At 41.6% G+C, this 21,950-nt stretch overlaps 1 pseudogene; it reads right to left on the reverse strand.

Moving 5' to 3' along the window:
* LOC126471075 (rab GDP dissociation inhibitor alpha-like) overlaps positions 1–21,626 on the reverse strand; it is an 82,975-nt pseudogene extending 61,349 nt beyond the window's left edge.
* Between the last annotated feature and the right edge of the window lie 324 nt (positions 21,627–21,950).

Here is a 21,950-nt window from a genome sequence, read left to right on the forward strand (position 1 = left end):
ACATCGATGTACTGTGGAGACCTCACGCCCCACGTGTTGAGCAATTCGGCGGTACGTCCACCCGGCCTCCCGCATGCCCACTATACGCCCTCGCTCAAAGTCCGTCAAATGCACATACGGTTCACGTCCATGCTCTCGCGGCATGCTACCAGTGTTAAAGACTGCAATGGAGCTCCGTATGCCACGGCAAACTGGCTGACACCGACGGCGGCGGTGCACAAATGCTGCACAGCTAGCGCCATTCGACGGCCAACACCGCGGTTCCTGGTGTGTCCGCTGTGCCGTGCGTGTGATCATTGCTTGTACAGCCCTCTCGCAGTGTCCGGAGCAAGTATGGTGGGTCTGACACACCGGTGTCAATGTGTTCTTTTTTCCATTTCCAGGAGTGTATGTGGTGCAATAACATAGTGTATGAATGTATGAATGGCAACAAAACACGTGCCAAATCAACCTTTAATTCGAAGGTATGGATAGGAATTATTACACGTCCATTTAAGCAACAAAACTGCTCCATATAAACCATGGCTGTTTTATCTGTAAATGAAGTCAATGTAAATAATGCAGTGGCCGAGCGGTTCTAGGCGCTACAGTCTGGAACCACGCGACCGCTACGGTCGGAGGTTCGAATCCTGCCTCGGGCATGGATGTGTGTGATGTTCTTATGTTAGTTAGGTTTAATTAGTTCTAAGTTCTAGGGGACTGATGACCTTAGAAGTTAAGTCCCATAGTGCTCAGAGCCATTTGAACCATTTTTTTAAGTAATTCATTTAAGGCAAAGATTGTATAAAACGTTTAAAAGCACAGAAACTTAGAACATATTTTGTAAGTTAAAGATAAATTATAATTTTCATGAATTAAGTGTTGGGAAGGTGAATAATCAATGATGGAATTATGTAATACATTTTTATTTTTAATTACTGAATTGTAATGCATTATGTAACACTGTTTGAAGTTGAACGAGTTACGCACCATGAAGGGACACTTAAGAGACAAAGGGATAAACGTCATGAAGCACTCGACAGACTTCAGCTGAGCGAAGATGGTGACCATGACTAAACTTGGGATCCAGAAAGCGAGCTGGTGGGACAAAGCCGTTGCGTGGCATTCAACACCAAACCATGCGGCACCTCTCTCAGATGGCACAAATCTGACATGCCTAGGAGCAGAACTGCAAAAAGGTCGCTTACCTGACGTTACAAGCCATCAGACCACTAGCTTGTCACCGTGGGAAGAATCGGCTGTGGGCCACCCCGGAGTGCTGCTGCCGCTACATCATGAGCGCCCATTCAGCTAACTGCGTCACACTTAGAGGTGTCCATGCCAAACATGTTTCGGAGGATCTGGTGGATAATCATGTTTACATGTTGTCTGCACATGGTCACTATGGAAATATTCACTACATCTTTCCCATGTAACTGAATAAACTCTTCACGTGTATCATGCATTAGCTTATGACCACTATGATCACTGAACACAAGGTACTGTGCATGGTAGACAGGGATAAACACTAATTTTCTCTCGAAACCATGTTAACTAAGTATATATATATATATATATATATATATATATATATATATGTATGTATATATATATATATATACAATAATGTACGATGAACGGTGTGCTCCGAAACGCTTGTGGTGTAGCAGCATTGTGTTCTTTTGGCAGAGATGCCACAGATCACCATCTATCCTACTTTACAGAGCAGCCAAGCCTCCGATTCCCACGTTCTGTGAATAGTCGTGGGCATCCAACCATTTAGCGCCTAGTGGTACTTTCACTGTCCTCCTACCTCTTTCCATAGAGGCTCACGATGGTAGCAAGTGAATATTCGACCGGCTTCTCCGTTTTCCAGATAATAATTCACAGGCTCTGCGTAATAATAATCTGCCCCTCGCGAAAGTCGCTTATCTCAATGGATTTCCCCATCTGCAGGCCCTGTCCGTGACTGCTCTGCTTACATGCTTTGTTACGGCGTCACTTGTCCGCAATGCCGCCAGTCGGCATCCAGTGTCGCAGTGGTCAGTGTTCATAATGTTTCGGCTTATCAGTGTGTGATCTGATGTGTATAATATTTGTGTTATGCTCTACATACACAATGTCGAAAACTGTGAATGTTAGTAAATATTCAGTTGTACAAAAGGAAAAGTGAACGCAACTTAACAATTCTGTATTTGATGTAGAGTACATCTTGACTAGTTCATAAGCCACCCATGAGTGAGCGATAGTATTGAGGAAATGCCGTTTTATAAAGTAAATTTGGGAGTGAGAAAGTTAAACAATGAATAATTGTAAAGTTGAGATAAGAGAATGGTTGAAATTCTGTGAGATGGTTCTACCTTCGTATACTTTTGTGATATTTCACAAAATAAAACTAACCCTTACAATAGCCATTAATGTGGATTATGAGACATACAGTAAGAAAAAGTCCCTTAAATGGTAAGACGTATCGTTGGTAACTCTTTATTTACCGGAAGCTTTATGCCATAACTAGCGAACCAACCCATCGGAAGGTAAATGAAAAATTCATTGATGTACTTATCAGAAGAACAAGCATAATTTCATAGACAAATTTTGACAACTAGGGAGGTGTTTTTGGCAAAATTCTCCTGTACCATAACTAAATTCCAGTACACTGACAAGTCCAGCCTATCTAGATTAACCCCAAGCTAGAAATGAGGGTACAGGTATGATGGCAGCCAAAAACAGTTGCAGGTAGAATTTTTTTATTAAAATTCTTGACCAAGGTTTCGGTACATATAAATATACCTTCATCAGAAGTACATTTCCTGAATAGAAAGACACATTCATTAGAAAAGCCATATCAACGAAAGTGAGAAACAGAAGCTTAAATAACGGTGAAATTGCTAAAGTAATACAGGCACACAATCTTTAGTACTTACTAAAATTACATCATGCACTGGAGAATAATGAAACAATTATGCCAAAAGGCGTCGTCAGTAATTAAAATATCATCTCCATTTGTACAACATGTGTAATGGGTACAGGATCAAAGCGAACAGTTTAACAATGTTACTTCGCCTATGAACTGTTGAGACACGAGTGTGAAGGTACTAAGGTAGATTGTTTCGCCGAGAGAGGGCACTTGCATGTGCCAGACTCGCGCATATTACAATCCATAAATACATGCATAAGCGCATCAAAATTATTAAAGGTTGTGTTAATTCAAACTTTGTCTTAATAAATAAAGTGTATCACGCCAATTAAAGACATTTATGTAAACTAGAAATATAGAACCAAATTTACCTGTGTCCTAGTGTCAAACGGATAAAGCTTGCGCTTGGAACATGTAACGAGAGAGGGCACTACTGTAATGCGCGAGAGTCTCGCGTGAAATACATACTAGCGAAACAACCAAAATGTTATAATAAAACGAAACCATCTGTCTGTCTGAATAAAACATAGTAGTCATTTAACCACACATACACATTGAAATTCATAATTAAAAAACATCACAATATGTAGATCCCAACAAGATAGGAAAAGCGCATTTCAACCGGCATCAACAAGCAAGAAAATAACTCCTAGTCAGCCAGACTATATTACATTAAGGCAATGAGGGGTTTGAAACTGTCTAAAAAATTTTTTTTTGTTTCGAAGCTGCACCTGTTCATTAAGAACAAAACCATCTTTTAGAGACAGATGCTTGAAAATCTCTAATTCTTCGAGCAAGTCTAGTTTGTCACCTTTATCAGCTTCATGAAGCAGCTCTACGTCGTCCAGTTCTCTTGGCGTGTGCTGCAAGAGCCATAGATGTTCAGCAAAGGTGGAATTATATACGTTTTCCCCATTTTTACCTAACTTGTGTTCTTTATACCTAACTTTAATGGGTCTACCTGTCTGCCCTATGTAATAGTTTGGGCAGTCGTTACAAGTAATTTTGTATACACCGGACTTAGTGCTGAGTTCTTCTCGTGCTCCAATATTATGAATTACTCTACGTTTCAGGCTATTATTTACGGAAAAAGCAACTCTATAACCGTATTGTTTCTGTAAAAGTCTTTTAATCTTATATGAAACGTTCCCTAAAAATGGAACAGAAATAAAGTTATTACTCTCATAGTTTTTTGCCCTGTTATCTCCTAAAGTAGAAAATTTTACAGCTGTTTTTTTCTTAGCAATTTGGTCAATTAATTTAGGGTCGTATCCATTGTTAGTGGCTATTGATTTTAATAAAAATATTTCATTTTCAAAACAATTCTGTGCTAAAGGTGTGCTCACAGCGCGATGAACTGCAGAATGAAAAAAGGCGATCTTGTGAGTTTGAGGATGACAGGAATCTGCTGGAATAATATTATCAGAAAAAGTTTCTTTACGGAAAATGTCGAAGCTAATGGTGTTACCCGATAATTTAAGTTTCAAATCGAGAAAATTGAGTTCTCTCTCGTTATTTTGTATCTCTTTTGTAAATTTCATTTTCTCGTGGAAACTGTTGTAAACATGAAACAGTTGTTGTAGATCTTGGTCACAACCTTGAAATAGTATGAGTATATCATCAACATAACGAGCATAAAAAGAAATCTTATTGTCTAACGTAGGGTTGTTTTTGAAGAAATTTTCTTCTAGTGCATTCATGAAGATGTCAGCAATGATGCCAGCTAACGGGCAACCCATGGCTAAGCCGAATGGTTGCTCATACATTTTACCATTAAACTGAAAGTAATTGTAATCTAGTACAACCTGCAGTAGTGACATAAGTTCCGACAACTGTAGCTCACTTAAAGTTTTGTGTTGTCGAATGTTACCTTCAATAATCTTAAGATTATTGAAGGTAACATTCGACAACACAAAACTTTAAGTTGTCGAATGTTACCTTCAATAATCTTAAGATTATTGAAGGTAACATTCGGCAACACAAAACTTTAAGTGAGCTACAGTTGTCGGAACTTATGTCACTACTGCAGGTTGTACTAGATTACAATTACTTTCAGTTTAATGGTAAAATGTATGAGCAACCATTCGGCTTAGCCATGGGTTGCCCGTTAGCTGGCATCATTGCTGACATCTTTATGAATGCACTAGAAGAAAATTTCTTCAAAAACAACCCTACGTTAGACAATAAGATTTCTTTTTATGCTCGTTATGTTGATGATATACTCATACTACTTCAAGGTTGTGACCAAGATCTACAACAACTGTTTCATGTTTTCAACAGTTTCCACGAGAAAATGAAATTTACAAAAGAGATACAAAATAACGAGAGAGAACTCAATTTTCTCGATTTGAAACTTAAATTATCGGGTAACACCATTAGCTTCGACATTTTCCGTAAAGAAACTTTTTCTGATAATATTATTCCAGCAGATTCCTGTCATCCTCAAACTCACAAGATCGCCTTTTTTCATTCTGCAGTTCATCGCGCTGTGAGCACACCTTTAGCACAGAATTGTTTTGAAAATGAAATATTTTTATTAAAATCAATAGCCACTAACAATGGATACGACCCTAAATTAATTGACCAAATTGCTAAGAAAAAAACAGCTGTAAAATTTTCTACTTTAGGAGATAACAGGGCAAAAAACTATGAGAGTAATAACTTTATTTCTATTCCATTTTTAGGGAACGTTTCATATAAGATTAAAAGACTTTTACAGAAACAATACGGTTATAGAGTTGCTTTTTCCGTAAATAATAGCCTGAAACGTAGAGTAATTCATAATATTGGAGCACGAGAAGAACTCAGCACTAAGTCCGGTGTATACAAAATTACTTGTAACGACTGCCCAAACTATTACATAGGGCAGACAGGTAGACCCATTAAAGTTAGGTATAAAGAACACAAGTTAGGTAAAAATGGGGAAAACGTATATAATTCCACCTTTGCTGAACATCTATGGCTCTTGCAGCACACGCCAAGAGAACTGGACGACGTAGAGCTGCTTCATGAAGCTGATAAAGGTGACAAACTAGACTTGCTCGAAGAATTAGAGATTTTCAAGCATCTGTCTCTAAAAGATGGTTTTGTTCTTAATGAACAGGTGCAGCTTCGAAACAAAAAAAAAATTTTTTAGACAGTTTCAAACCCCTCATTGCCTTAATGTAATATAGTCTGGCTGACTAGGAGTTATTTTCTTGCTTGTTGATGCCGGTTGAAATGCGCTTTTCCTATCTTGTTGGGATCTACATATTGTGATGTTTTTTAATTATGAATTTCAATGTGTATGTGTGGTTAAATGACTACTATGTTTTATTCAGACAGACAGATGGTTTCGTTTTATTATAACATTTTGGTTGTTTCGCTAGTATGTATTTCACGCGAGACTCTCGCGCATTACAGTAGTGCCCTCTCTCGTTACATGTTCCAAGCGCAAGCTTTATCCGTTTGACACTAGGACACAGGTAAATTTGGTTCTATATTTCTAGTTTACATAAATGTCTTTAATTGGCGTGATACGCTTTATTTATTAAGACAAAGTTTGAATTAACACAACCTTTAATAATTTTGATGCGCTTATGCATGTATTTATGGATTGTAATATGCGCGAGTCTGGCACATGCAAGTGCCCTCTCTCGGCGAAACAATCTACCTTAGTACCTTCACACTCGTGTCTCAACAGTTCATAGGCGAAGTAACATTGTTAAACTGTTCGCTTTGATCCTGTACCCATTACACATGTTGTACAAATGGAGATGATATTTTAATTACTGACGACGCCTTTTGGCATAATTGTTTCATTATTCTCCAGTGCATGATGTAATTTTAGTAAGTACTAAAGATTGTGTGCCTGTATTACTTTAGCAATTTCACCGTTATTTAAGCTTCTGTTTCTCACTTTCGTTGATATGGCTTTTCTAATGAATGTGTCTTTCTATTCAGGAAATGTACTTCTGATGAAGGTATATTTATATGTACCGAAACCTTGGTCAAGAATTTTAATAAAAAAATTCTACCTGCAACTGTTTTTGGCTGCCATCCTTTATTGTGAAGAATTTTAACAGTTGCTGCTGCAGCCATGTTTACAATCTTGGTACAGGTATGAATAAAGCTAATGTCAGTGATTGCTACACTCATCTGCAAAATTTGCATATTGAAATCTTCTTCTAGAGGTCATTTTAAATGTAGCTGTGTGCCTTATTGAGTACAGGCTGAGCAGAGGTCACCCGTACAGGACAAATAATCAGCATTCGACTATTAGGTGTTCTGCAGAGGGATGAGAAGCGCAGGTAGAAGGTGGGGACAGTATACTAAGTGTGTGATAAACTTCGCCAAAAGAGTGCCATCTATGTTTCGGCCAAATCGACAGAAACAAATTGTATTTTATGTTTTTGAGGATAACAGCCCGTGGCACCAGAGAGACATACCACAAACAGACGATAAAAGAATGCTGTTTAGCAGCAACTCTGCCTTCAACAGCAAGCCATCATAATGGCAAACCCTCTACCCGAAGGAATACAGAGATATAAATCTCAGAAGTGGAATGGGACAGGATGCAGTCCATCGCATTTGTAATTAAGAACAAGGACATACAGCCGTCAAATTGGAGCCAAGTTAATTGCCTTTTCGTTGACTCCGTTAAAAAATATCAAGAGCTGGTGCCACTGGATAACAGGGATGAAACCTTGAGCGGGAGGAGAGGAACAGTAGAGTGAATGTGCTGAAGAGAAGATTGGCTAAAAACACAAAATAGGACAGAAAGTGAGATTCATGAGCTGTTTGATCCCAACGCTATTATTAAAAACTCATACGAATGGTTAATGATATTTAACTTTAGTACGGGAGGGGTATCTTTGCATCAGTGGAATGGACTGGACTGGCTGTCAATAGGAATAATCACTGTCATTCATGTTCAAAGTCATTGACAAGTAAAAATTCTGCTCCTTGCTGGAAGAACTCTTTGAAGCTTATTTCCATCCGAGACTCGCCAAAGGATGCGAATGCTTCAGTCGACAGAGAGACTTCGATTTCGGGCTCTGAGGCAGATGAATGAATTAGATACAGGCTCCCAGGTAGATGCTATTTTTTTTGACTTCCGGAAGGCATTCGATACAGTTCCGCACTGTCGCTTGATAAACAAAGTAAGAGCCTACGGAATATCAGACCAGCTGTGTGGCTGGATTGAAGAGTTTTTAGCAAACAGAACACAGCATGTTGTTATCAATGGAGAGACGTCTACAGACGTTAAAGTAACCTCTGGCGTGCCACAGGGGAGTGTTATGGGACCATTGCTTTTCACGATATATATAAATGACCTAGTAGATAGTGTCGGAAGTCCCATGCGGCTTTTCGCGGATGATGCTGTAGTACACAGAGAAGTTGCAGCATTAGAAAATTGTAGCGAAATGCAGAAAGATCTGCAGCGGATAGGCACTTGGTGCAGGGAGTGGCAACTGACCCTTAACATAGACAAATGTAGTGTATTGCGAATACATAGAAAGAAGGATCCTTTACTGTATGATTATATGATAGCGGAACAAACATTGGTAGCAGTTACTTCTGTAAAATATCTGGGAGTATGCGTGCGGAACGATTTGAAGTGGAATGATCATATAAAATTAATTGTTGGTAAGGCGGGTACCAGGTTGAGATTCATTGGGAGAGTCCTTAGAAAATGTAGTCCATCAACAACGGAGGTGGCTTACAAAACACTCGTTCGACCTATACTTGAGTATTGCTCATCAGTGTGGGATCCGTACCAGATCGGGTTAACGTAGGAGATAGAGAAGATCCAAAGAAGAGCGGCGCGTTTCGTCACAGGGTTATTTGGTAACCATGATAGCGTTACGGAGATGTTTAACGAACTCAAGTGGCAGACTCTGCAAAAGAGGCGCTCTGCATCGCGGTGTAGCTTGCTCGCCAGGTTTCGAGAGGGTGCGTTTCTGGATGAGGTATCGAATATATTTCTTCCCCCTACTTATACCTCCCGAGGAGATCACGAATGTAAAATTAGAGAGATTAGAGCGCTAACGGAGGCTTTCAGACAGTCGTTCTTCCCGCGAACCATACGTGATTGGAACAGGAAAGGGAGGTAATGACAGTGGCACGTAAAATGCCCTCCGCCACACACCGTTGGGTGGCTTGCGGAGTATAAATGTAGATGTAGATGTAGCTAAAAATGGTAAAATGCACTGTAAATGTCGCAAAAAACTACTTATCGTGTTCTAAACTTTAGTTTACAGTGTATCAGTACAGCTAATACGTGTCGTGATAGAAGATGACAGAAGTATGGGACTGTTGTTGAATCCGTGACGCACTGCTGTCTCTGAGAACTGTAGTATCATACGTGCAGTATACTTAAGTCAGAGTATGGAAATTAATAAACAAAATTACACTGCGATAGCCCAGACTTAAGGTGCGCCTACACATGTGCGCAAAGGGGGACGGACAAAATAAGCAAGTTTCTTCAGCACGTACAATTCCAAGTCTGACAAGGGAAAGGCCTCAGACACGGCCAACGGATTCGCTCTAATTTGGCAGGTCGCTTGTGTACAACCTAAAACGAAGGAATATAAGTTATTTTGGGTCAACACCCCGAGTTTTTGAGAAAATCACCCCTAAAGGTTGTGAAGAGCAATCGACTCAAAATTGGAGGGGTCGATAGATAATTGTAAATAGAGAACTTTTCATCATCAGGTATGGGGTCCGCAAATGCAAACTTTTCCAGAAACCGAGGAAAGAAACTTATATAACTGCCGCTTCTGTACCCACATGATAAACGCTATTCGGCGACAGCGCTGACAGCGCACCGGCCAAGGTAACTGGCTGGGACTCGAAGAATCCAGGTTCGAATCTTGAAAGATACGACACAATAAACAATAACTAGTTACTACAGCATAAAAAGACGAGCTAATTACTACAAACTACATACAGTACTCGCCATATGTTACTTACGAAAGGGCACTGTATTCATTCACGAAACGTATTTCATTCGGCTCATTAACGATGGAAAAATCACTTCATGTATCCACGAGGTTCGCGGCAGCCTAATGACAGAAAACAACTCTATCCGATTGACTTCTATAAAGCTCGTGCTGGACACCTCCACTCTTCCAGGTTCACAATTATGATATGACGAAGAGGCAACCGCGACAACTTAACTCTCCGCGCGTGCATTCTGTCCCGTGCCTCGCTATAAACAAGCGTTACGCGGTTGGCTATCTGTGATCCCTTGTGAGGAATTCGCAGCACTCTTACTCGGAGTTGTTTCCATGTGACAAGGCTTAAAAGTTTAATACTTTACTAACTTACGGCGTTTGGGAAATTAGTTTGCCTACCTTATTATTATCATTCCTTATTGATTTACTTACCTTATTAACCCTCCTATCCCTATCAATTGAGATATGGAAAAATACAGACGAAAAGAATAACATCCGCTAGGTTTCTTCGAGATTCGAACCCGGTTTCTCCCACGCCGAGCTAATTACCTTGGCCATTGCGCTATCGGCGCTGCCGGCGAAAAGCTTTTTGCATGTCGGTACAGAAGTGGCAGTTGTAAAAGTTTCTTACCCCAATTTCTGGAAACGTATGAGTTTTCGGACCCCATAAACTCTATCGATCCCGCCAATTTTGAGTTGATTGCTCGTCATAATCTTTAGGGGTCATTTTCTCAAAAACGAGGGGGTGTTGACCCAAAATATCTTAGATTCCTTCGTTTTAGGTTGTACACAAGTGACCTGCCAAATCTGAGCCGAATCGGTTGGCCGTGTCTGAGGCCTTCCCCTTGTGACCTACATAGAATGTACGAGTAGAGTAATGAGCATTAACACTTCTCTTCAGGTTGCTGGTCTTGAAGCTTCTCGTAGAACTGGGCCGCGGCCAGTCTGGCGCGGCGCTTATGTTCTCTTCGCAATGAGGCCGCTGCTGCCGCGTTGACGTCCTGGAGGGTGATCGGTCAGCTTGCAATTGACTGACGTCTGCTTCACAGCCCTCTCTGCCCTCTCGTTCCCGACTGGCGTGCCGGCGCTTCACTTTCCGCCGTAACAGAAACAGAGACGCCCAGTGTGAACACAGGTCCGAATGGAATCAATTCACATGCACACATTGAGGAAATGTCATACACCTCTACGCGCGCCTCTACTTCCGCGTGGGGCAAGCAGAGGCGCCCGGCGACTAGCGTCGAGGCGCACAGGTGTAACTGCACCTTTGACTTTGCAACAAAGCAAGGGTGTATTTAGTATGCCACACATTACTCTGATAGCTCTAATGTGCCACAAGCCATTCAGTATATCGAAACTAGTTGCCAGATGAGTGATGATATTCAAAAGGCCGTAAATTTCGTAACGCCCTGATTTATTGGTAAGAGCGTAGTAATACTGGATTAAAAGCAGACTTTCTATTATCGTAGTTCTAAACTAAAAACTAGATGATAGCTATTTAACTGACCTTCAAAGCGTTGGTAAACATACGGAGGAGTGTGCAAGTGAGGGACGATGTACTTGAAATATGTTACAGAAGAGAGAACATATTTACGGTATGGATTTTGAAGCATTGCGATTGGCTACTTGTGAAGAAAGAAACAACTGTATACATGAAAAATCAAATGTTTTGGGAAGAAGTATAAGGTATTTGTATTCGAGAAGATTATTGTTAGAGCACGTTCTATCATCTGATTGTTGTGGCCTTAAGTCTGAAGACTGGTTTGCTGCAGCTCTCGATGCTAGTCTATCCTGCGCCAAACTCTTCATCTCTACATAACCTTTTCAAGCAACTTACTGTATTTAAGTCTTCACCTCCCTCCACAGTTTGTGGTGAATAAAACTTCAAAGGGTCAGTCTAAGACCCCCAGTTCGGCAACACACTCATTGCAGGTGCACACCTTTGCTGACCACATTAATAACGTAGCTGTACAGACAGTTCAGCACCCATTCAGTTAAGGGGCACTCTGCAGCTGCTCTTGCGACAATGCTAACATTTCGCATATCTGCCCTCAGGTGCTCGAGCAGCAGCGGAGAACAAGTCACGTAAATTGGTGTCGAAGTCGCTGTAGAGGTACATTTTTAATGGTGTCAACAAAGGTGTGAAGATGGCCAAACTGAGGTATTCGAGGGGCCATTTTCGTGTTTCATTCACTCAACTGCCAATGTTGCACCTCCTGGGATCACGCCACAGAAGGGAGCGAAACAAGAAAGCTGAAAAAGAATAAATACCTTTGGTTCTTTGGATTATGTTAGACTTCCGGCGAATGGTTTTGAACGGTCGCTTATGGTTCAACCGTGGATACCAGAACAAAAATTGTGAACGTACTACGCTCCAAAGGGATCATTTCACGTTCGGTAGAATTATAGCACCACGGTGTTCTCAGAGGATGGTTGAAACTCCATGACGTGTCAGCAGTGTCGTACGTCGTCAAGAACGTCATTACGTGTGAGAATCAACGCCCGACGGAAGGGATGGTTTCACTGGCGCCCTTTTTGACACTCCCTGAGCCTTTCCGTGCCGATTCTAAGCGGCAGTTCATCTGAAATGTTGTCCTCGGTCATTCAAAAAACAAGTGCGTGACTGAAATGCTGGGCATCGCTGTTCTGACATTCATTGTGTAGGGGTCAAAAGAAGGGGTGTAATGAGGGTAAAAGCGGGTGTAGCAACATTCCCATCGTGTAACACAATCGCGATGGCATTGGGAAAAGCTTTGGTAAAATTTGGTGCCAATGTGACAGCATTAGCTCACTTGCTGTTTGAAGCGTCGCCGAGGGCGACGTCGCAGGGACATACGCTTTTGCACCTTTACAGAGGAATGTTGGGGGCACCTTAGAACCAAATTTAAAACTTAGGCGTCATAATGGTAGACAATTACTGTCTTTAGAAAAAATTATCTTTTAAGTATGTTGCGTAGTGTAGTTTCCTACACAAAATGTACCGCACAGACACTAATATGAATCACTAGTTTATTATGTCATTTGATGATGTAGTGTTACATTGCGAACAAATCTTTCTTCTTAAAACAAATATCGATTCACACAATGTGGTTTATATCGACCTACCGTTTCATGTGGTTCTTCGGGACATTTGTAAACAGTAATAAGGCTTGCCAAACATCTCGACATTACATAAAAATGGGAGGGAGGGGAGGTGTCCGTATCGTGCACAACCAGTGGTGGACAACAGACTTCCTGAAACACAGAGCCGACCGCTGTGGCCGAGCGGTTCTAGGCGCTTCAGTAGGGAACCACGCGGCTGCTACGGTCGCAGGTTCGAATCCTGCCTCGGGCATGGATGTGTGTGATGTCCTTAGTTTAGTTAGGTTTACGTAGTTCTAAGTCTAGGGGACTGATGACCTCAGATGTTAAGTCCCATAGTGCATAGCATTTACGGAAATCAGTTCAGTGTGATTTCCCTAAATCACTCCAGGCAAATGCCGGGATGGTTCCTCTGCAAGGGCACGGCCGACTTCCTCCCCCATCCTTCCCTAATCCGATGAGACCGATGACCACGCTGTCTGGTCTTCCCCAAACCAACCAACCAACCAAATCAGTTCAGCCGGTGCAGAGACTGTTTCTTCAAGAAGACTACTGCTGATAGTGTCGAGTGTCCTTGGAATAGCACTCTTATATTTTGTTCTAATGTTTCCTCGTATAAGAATATTAGTTTTTAAGCCGTTTATTAAAAATTGTACATACATATTTCAAAACACGTTAGGTAACTTGCCGCTGACCTATAATCATAAATGAATTTTTAACTACGGAAAGTAATTTGATCCTTTATTTATTTTTCCGCATTCGAGTCATTCAGCTCCATGAGAAGCTTTACTTATAGTCAGTTTTCCTTGCAGCTGCTTCAGGTCATGACCTAAAGAATAGGAATCTGGAACACGCTACCAGAATGCATTATCTTTTTTCTTAAAAACCTCCTTGGCAGGCCGTTAGTGCCCAACTTGTGGTGTATGAAGGTTCGTTTCGTAAGATGCCAATCAATTAGATCAAGATAGCGAAAAGGAACTTCTCGTCCATTAACGATGCAACTAATTTCGTCTTTACTCAGATAAGAAGGAACGCCTATATAATACGTCTGCGACTAATTTATGAGTGCATGGAAGTTTGAAAAGCTATTGGAAGTGGAGCCAGACACGAGATGACCATAGGGTACGCGTTGAAGAACAGTGTCCAACAAATAGTTCATCTAGGTGACTGCATAATTCATGTCTCTTTTCGTTCGGAGAAAAGTAAAAGGAAAAGCAGATGCACATTACTTACATTGCGTGCAGAATGATATCAGCCGAGACCTGCCGGGTCTGAATGAGAATTACAGTGGCAAATGTAATTCACTCCCCACCTTATCGCCTTTGCCTATAACTGGTTTCGGATGTGTCTACTTTTAGTCACATAATGCTGAATGCTGAATCGCAAAGCTGCTAAAGCGGTGACGACTTGTTTCCATTTTTAAAGCATTTCTGCTTCTGAAACTTACACAAAAATGTGAAACTGTAGGATCTGTGACAAAACAAGCAATCGTGTGTAATCTGAAAAATGTCGTGGAATAGTATTGTTTGTCAGTTCAGTAGGCGACAAGGAGTGAGAATATCTCTAGTGGATTATCTGCTCTAGAACCAACAATAAAAATTCCGCCATGTTGAATTTGTTTGGCTAGGAGGATTCTACGTTCAACCGAACGCTTGTCGAATCATAAATGCCCACATATAGTAGCACCAGTTATGAATTTACACCATGGAAGTCTGAGCTTGTTACTAGAGGACGTGAGAGAATGCTCTCAATTCCTTAAAACAAGCTCAGAGTTCTGGCCGTAATACAGCTTTTCACTCGTTAATATGCAGTTCTCGGGAGGGAATCCATGAAAAATTGAACTTCAGTTAAATTCTTTTAAGTATATTAACAGTTCCCGTCAGCGAAATGATGGACAACTATGGAAGCGACGGATTCATATTGAAACTGTAGCCAATGCCACCAATGAGCTACCACCTTGTTCAACTACGGGAAGTAGGCAATCTGATAAAGTCATTGAGCTCCCACCATACTTAATCACCATCTGTTGTTGAATACAGGTCGAAAATGATACATGAGACATACTCTGCGAAACACCTATTCTTCTCTTAGCATTCTCTCAGTGGCAACGTAGAAGTATACAAAAACAATAACCAACTTCAGCCTCAAAAAGAAGAAATCTTAACACAATAACGTTTCAAGTATTTTGACTCCAACTGCACTTTTTGGAAATTTTCTGCTATGAATTAAGTTTTAGATAATAATTTGTACAGTTATGGTTCAAATAGCTCTGAGCACTATGGGACTTAACATCCTAGGTCATCAGTCCCCTAGAACTTGAACTACTTAAACCTAACTAACATAAGGACATCACACACATCCAAGCCCGAGGCAGGATTCGAACCTGCGATCGTAGCGGTCGCGCCGTTCCAGACTGAAGCGCCTAGAACCGCTCGGCTACATATACAGTTATGAAATAAATTAAAGTAGAAATAAATAATACTACGAATGATGAAACTGGAATTGGAAAGTCAAACACTTACTACCTCTTCATGCAGTGACACCTTCAGTAAACTGTTGCGCTTCTGAATCAGTGAATACACTATACAGCTTCGTTACGATATGTCCACAGCCACAAATTAGTATAATCATGAATACGTCGCAGATCGATACAGTGCAGCGAGAAGTGTGTTTACAGCGACAATAATGCAGACTGAAATAACTTTATTACCTATTTCCTTGTAATTCTCCTGCAGAAAAGAATAATAGGAAAAATAATTAACTTCAAGTAGTCTTCTAATTTCCATTCTCTCTACGTACATTTATATGTCTCTCCGATAGGGCACGGACGGGAAATGGAATATGCTGTGACCTTTTCAAAAAAAAGCCAACCAGACACTCGCTGTAATCGCTTTAGGGAAAGTAAAGTCTGTGTGGCTAGAGTCCCGGTTCTGTATCCGACCGTCGCGCACGAAGCTCTTCATTCACATTGCAGTCACACGCACTCTAGAAAAGAAAACATTTCCCGAATATTTAGTCTGCCAGTTTCTTTTATCTTAGTTGTTACAAATGTACTCTGAATGTACATTTTTTGATTAAGTATACAAAAATTTTGCACATTACCTATCTCAACAAGAAGCACCCAGCTGCTTCAGCACGTTGCATGCTACAATTTACTGCGCCCTAGAACCTGCACAACGTTTTTTGCGCATAGTCGTCGCATCTGAATGTAACACTGAACTCGTCTCTGCAACAAGTTACGTATTCTTTGAAACAGCCTCGATCATCTCGTACATCTTGACTAGACTCCGGCATTAGCTGTTCCATTTCTTAAGCTGCATAAACGGAAGTGCTTTACACTTCACTTTTGCGATGACTCCAGGAGTAGAAACCCAGATGTTTGAGTTGAGCACATCTTGGAGTGCAAGGTACAGACAGTGATCGACCCATAGTAACGAGTTAGGTGACGGTTTATGTGGGTCGCGAAATGTGCCACTGCCTCATAATTTATTTAGTACGTTCCCTAACCATGGGCCAAGGATGAAATTTGAGCCCAACAACACGAATAATTAATACGAAATTTTAAATCTGAAAGAATGTTGTGATATCTAGGATTATACTTCGTCCTGAAGTGTGTAGCTGCTGGTAGCCACAGACTCACAGTTACCTCGTAAACACCTCGTTTGTAGACCCATTTTTATTAGAACGTTTCTGCTTCTATTATCGTTTACTTTCACCAGTATCACTTACAGCTCTTAACTATGATGCACCCTGTGTATGTACTTTTCGGAAGCTGGACGGTTTTTCAGTGCAACTGTAGCGATCAGTGGACAGGATCTCTCCTTGAACCGACGGGCTTAAGAATTCTGGAACGAATAAGAGCAACCAACAGCTGTTCGCGTTCACTGAATGTGTCAGTAAATATGAAGTAGACGTTGCCAACGAAGAGTGACAACTTGTACGAAGTAAAATAGGTAACATTCAAGAATAGTATTTCTTCTCTGGAAATGAAAACACTACTTCCTTTAAAATTTTCAGTTTGTTGGTATATTTTTGAATTGTTCTATGTACAAGTATTGCTGAATCGCTTCTCCTCCGAAGTTCTGCAGTCATTTCCAGCCACACAGTTTTTCGCAGGACTCTCTCCTCGCCCTGTGGAGTAACTAACAACAATCTCATCGCACGACTGGCAAGCGGTATCTGCTGACCAATACCATGTTTCCCAAAGCTAAGTTTTCCTATCGTTTTACTGCTCGTTTGTAATGGCCAAATCCTTTTGAGGAACCTGGCAGTAACGTTCGTGACGAAATCTTTATAGACGAAATCTTCTGTACGCACTAGCGTTGTATTTCGTTTTCATCTTGTCCTATAACACATGTGGAAGTGATCTGAGCGTCGAACGATTCTTTTATCGCTGCTTGGTAGAACAGATTCACAATTATAAACGAAAAGCTGAAAACTGTAGATGTTTTGTAGTACTAATATATCGTTATTCGGTACTGTACCCTCTTTAAAGGCGATAAGCAGTTATAGAGGAATAATGGCCTTTTAAACAGATAATCGGTTAAACAAAAGAATTAACTGTGTTGAAGGTCTACTTTTTGAGCTTTTCATTTTTTAGTATCAGGGTTATATTTGTTTCCATGTCACAATGATGCTCTTAACTGTGATCTCGTAGGAGAACACAATTATTACTATTTAAAGTTAATAAAAACTACAATTTCCTATCCAAATGATGAAGGTGTATTTAACATCCAACTTACACCACTAGATTTGCATAATGCCATCGTCGGAGTATCAACAGCCAGACAAAACGTTCCTCAAACAACATTCAATGGCCAAACAGTATGGAAAGACACTGTAAGTGATGTTAATAGCGGGTCTGTCCTGTGCAAGCCATCAAAACTAACAAAACGTCGAGGTATGGACTCTACAAGCGCTGGACTTGTTTCGGAGAGATGTTTATCGACACATTTTGTAGCGCTACATAGAATTCTGCTTGTGTAGACACTGTTGTTTTCATCGACTATGTACGTTGCGTGTTGTGACCGTATCTTATAAATGCTCGATTGGGTTATGATCAGATGATTTGGAGGGCCAAGCTATGGTCGTTAATTCACTTAAGTGTTCTCAGTTCATCTGCATCCAAAGATCACTGACACGTTGCATTATCCTGTTGAAATACAGAATCTCCACCGTGATACTGTAATGTCAGAGAGGAATGCAGATGATATGCAAGAATGCCCACATAACGTGCACTTGTCAATGGTACAATTGGGCCTAATTGTGACCAGGTAAACACAACCCATGCCATAGCTCAGCCGCCTCCTGTCTCGACACAACCCTGTTGACACGCAGGTTCCACAGCATCAAAGGACCATACGTGACATTCTCCACGCCATCAGCAGCTTCATAAAAATGACCCACTAACGATGTTCGTAGGCCCATACCAATCATTGGACTGTGTGTCCAGATGTCTGCAAATTGACATTAGTCAGACTATAAGGTACGGTACCTCTTATTTTCAAAATTTTCTAGCCACATTTGATTTCCTTATGTTCTAGGTTTGCATTTTACATTGCGTCTGCAGATATCAGTAGCATTCAATAAGCTCAGGTAGTACCACAGTACGCATAGCAGGGAGTAATATTTCAGTTGCCACTCTGGGTGAAGTAGCCACTTGACCAAATGGAGTTGCCAGTAGACGGTGCTGTGGCTAACTGTGAAAAAGACAGTTAAATCAGAGCATGATACGTAGGGAAACCACAACCATTCTGGTGAGAAGCAAGTGTTTTTTTTAAATCAATATTTACTAAATAAAAGCAGTCAAGAATGTTTTTGCAACCATTTACACTTCGAGTGGCCTGCTGGACTAAATTTTCAATACAATTTTCTGAGGAAGCATTATGTACGGTATCGGACTACTTTTTCTGCCAACCACCGTCTTTAAACGTGTATTTTCACCTACATATCGAGGGTGGATTGCAGTCACCACCAACTATAATTGTATGAGTGGGATACCTATTTGAAATGCGACTCCAGTTTTCTTTGAACTGTTGAGCAACTGTATCATTTGAGTCGGGGTCCAGTAAAGGCAATCTGTTTATACTGTATTGCGGTTTTAAAGTATTGCCTCTACCCACACTAACCTACAGGAGCTACCTATTTCAATTTGGGATAGCAATACACAGAGCACTACTATCTGTATTTAGTCTATCCTGGGTCTTTTGCAAAAATTTCGGCTGAGCGTATCTTCGGCTTTAGCCAGCATTCCGTACCTATAACGATTTGAGCTTCAGTGCTTTCTATTAGCTGATGGAGCTCTGGTTCTTTCCCAGTTTAGATCCAACATTTTATAACTACAGTACCGACTGTTACCAGGTCCACCCTCGTTCTTTGTTTGCCCTGCACCCTTTGAGACTGGTGCCCTTCCTGTAGTTTCCCGAGACCCTATAACATGAAAAGAACGCCCAGCCCCTTCCAAACATCCTCCATTATCAGTGTTGCCCCTTTTTGTGTGTAGTGAACCCCTGACATATTAAGCGGAACCCGGAAACCTACCACCCTATGGCGCAAGTCGAGGAATCTGCAGCCTACTAGGTCGCGGAAACGTCTGAGCCTCTTATTTAGACGCTCCACTCAGCTCTGCACCAAAGGTCCGCAATCCTGCCAGTGTTTCCTATCTTTACTATTCTGAGTACAGCAACCAAATGACAACTCACATGGTAAAAAAGTAGTCCTCTCTTGGCTACCGAAAGCTTCTTAAAATTAACTACTCAGTGCACTGTCATGCCCCACCGGGTCTTGACTTACATTTACTTACTAATTAAGCGATAGTTTTAGGCAACGGACGCTACCAGACTAACCTAGTTTCTTAGAGATGTGATAAATATATTCCCATCCATCGCTGTCTAATTACACATATGTTTAGTTAACGTCATTACATTGTCTGTTATCTCAGTCTCAGATTCAGATTATCCATGACTGTTGCGTTTAGAGAAGCCATCTTCCGACACGGAAGTAGAGGCCCGTGTCTCTCCGTTTGCCCTGGGTAGACTCCTGAGCCGCGTTCTGCACAATTCAGGGTCATGCACGACTTACCACCAGGGCATGGTCCTCCTTGCCTCTTCCTGCACCTTTTGCTTGCGCCTAGTGCTATCGGAATATGGCACAGGTGTAAAATTTAACCTAGTACTACGACTGCAAACACAGGCGCCGCCCAGGGTGGCCGAGCGGTTCTAGGCGCTACAGTCTGGAACCGCGCGGCCGCTACGGTCGCAGGTTCGAATCCTGCCTCGTCCATGGATGTGTGTGATGTCCTTAGGTTAGTTAGGTTTAGGTAGTTCTAAGTTCTAGGGGACTGATGATCACAACAGTTAAGTCCCATAGTGCTCAGAGCCAGCGAAACACAGTCAGTGGCAAAACATCGCGACTTAGAAACGATAACTATACTTAACTTTAGAAACAGCACAGCATGATGAAATATTCTTACCTTCGATAAAATAATAGTGTAACAAAAGTAGATATTATTTTTGGTATCTTTGCTGAGAATATAGTGGTAACGAAAACAGTGTGGCATTAACTGCAAGAAACAAAATTTCGTGGCAGAGCTGATACTGCCAATCTTCTATGAAACCAGATGTTGGCAAAGAAAAAGCTGTAATGAAGCAAGGAGAACGAAATACGCTCTTTCCACGGGTGAAAACCTCTTATGAGCTTAATTTTACACCGTTCTATACCAAAAGAGTTGTTTGTATTTGTAGGATACCATTGGAAGCGTCCAACCCTTATTGTCTTCTTTGGACACTTTATAATGCTGAGAATTTTATTTTATAAGTGTTATGAAAACTTTATCACGATTTAGAATTCGCCGTTCATCTGTACTTAAAGAAAAGGCACCATTTGAATATACATGTCACTATTTTAAGAAGCGATCTTTATTTATCAGAACCTGCACTATCACTCCTGGAGAATACTGTAACGCCGTTGCTTAATTTCCAGCGTTACTAAGTTAAAGCAGCACGCGGCAAGGCACGGAGGCGCTAGTATGGAATTCCACAAACGACCCTGTTTTTACACCTAAGACGGTTGGGTTAGTAGAATTGCCATGCAACTAAGGGCCGGCCTACGGTAAATCTCCGTACCGCTGGATGAGCCGGCCTGAGTGGTCGAGCGGTTCTAGGCGCTACAGTCTGGAATCGCGCGACCGCTACGGTCGCAGGTTCGAATCCTGCCTCTGGCATGGATGTTTGTGATGTCCTTAGGTTAGTTAGGTTTAAATAGTTCTAAGTTCTAGGGGACTGGTGACCTCCGAAGTTAAGTCCCATAGTGCTCAGAGCCATTTGAACCATTCGAACCGCTGCATGACAGAGGTGTTGTACACGCCTGGGAGCAGTGTAGTGGCAAAACAAGGGTGCTAATAGTCTCTATAAATACCATCTGTTTCTAGTACAGTGGAGCACAGTGTGACATCACCCTGCAAGACATCGGATCCACGTCAGTCTTCAGCATGCTATGGATCAGAGTGCAGCCGCCATCAGTCTGGACAGTCATCCCCATCAGACCAACTCACGATCCGAAGTCCGTCCTACGAACATAGGTGACTCAAAGAGAGCCATCACCTAGGCGTCAGAGCAGCACCCAACATCAGCCTTGGACGGCAGCAGTTCGCAGCCAGGGCGGTACTGCTGCCATACCTCCGCACCAGCCGGACCTTTTAACCCAGTAGCCATGGCTGCTTATGGGAATTAAGTGGTAGTACGCGTCGCTGACAATGCTCAGTCATTACTGCATAGTGAAAGCTCAGGCATTCGCTGCTAAATGAGGTAAAGCAGGACGCGGCCATCTCACCGCTGCGGCTTCCCAACGTCATCGGCATTACCGACGAACCACGCACCAGCAGATGATGAATCCAGGACTGTCGCAGCACTCTGGCACCGGAATTCAAGACGAATAAAATACGTTGTATGTTGCAGTGAAGTTTTCCCAACCACCGCTAGCCACCACCACTGCCTCCACAACCCGTCATTCACTACCTCTAGACCATAGTGGTCTCA

This window comes from Schistocerca serialis, chromosome 3 (genome assembly GCF_023864345.2).
Source record: "Schistocerca serialis cubense isolate TAMUIC-IGC-003099 chromosome 3, iqSchSeri2.2, whole genome shotgun sequence".
NCBI classification, from domain to species: Eukaryota; Metazoa; Arthropoda; class Insecta; order Orthoptera; family Acrididae; genus Schistocerca; species Schistocerca serialis.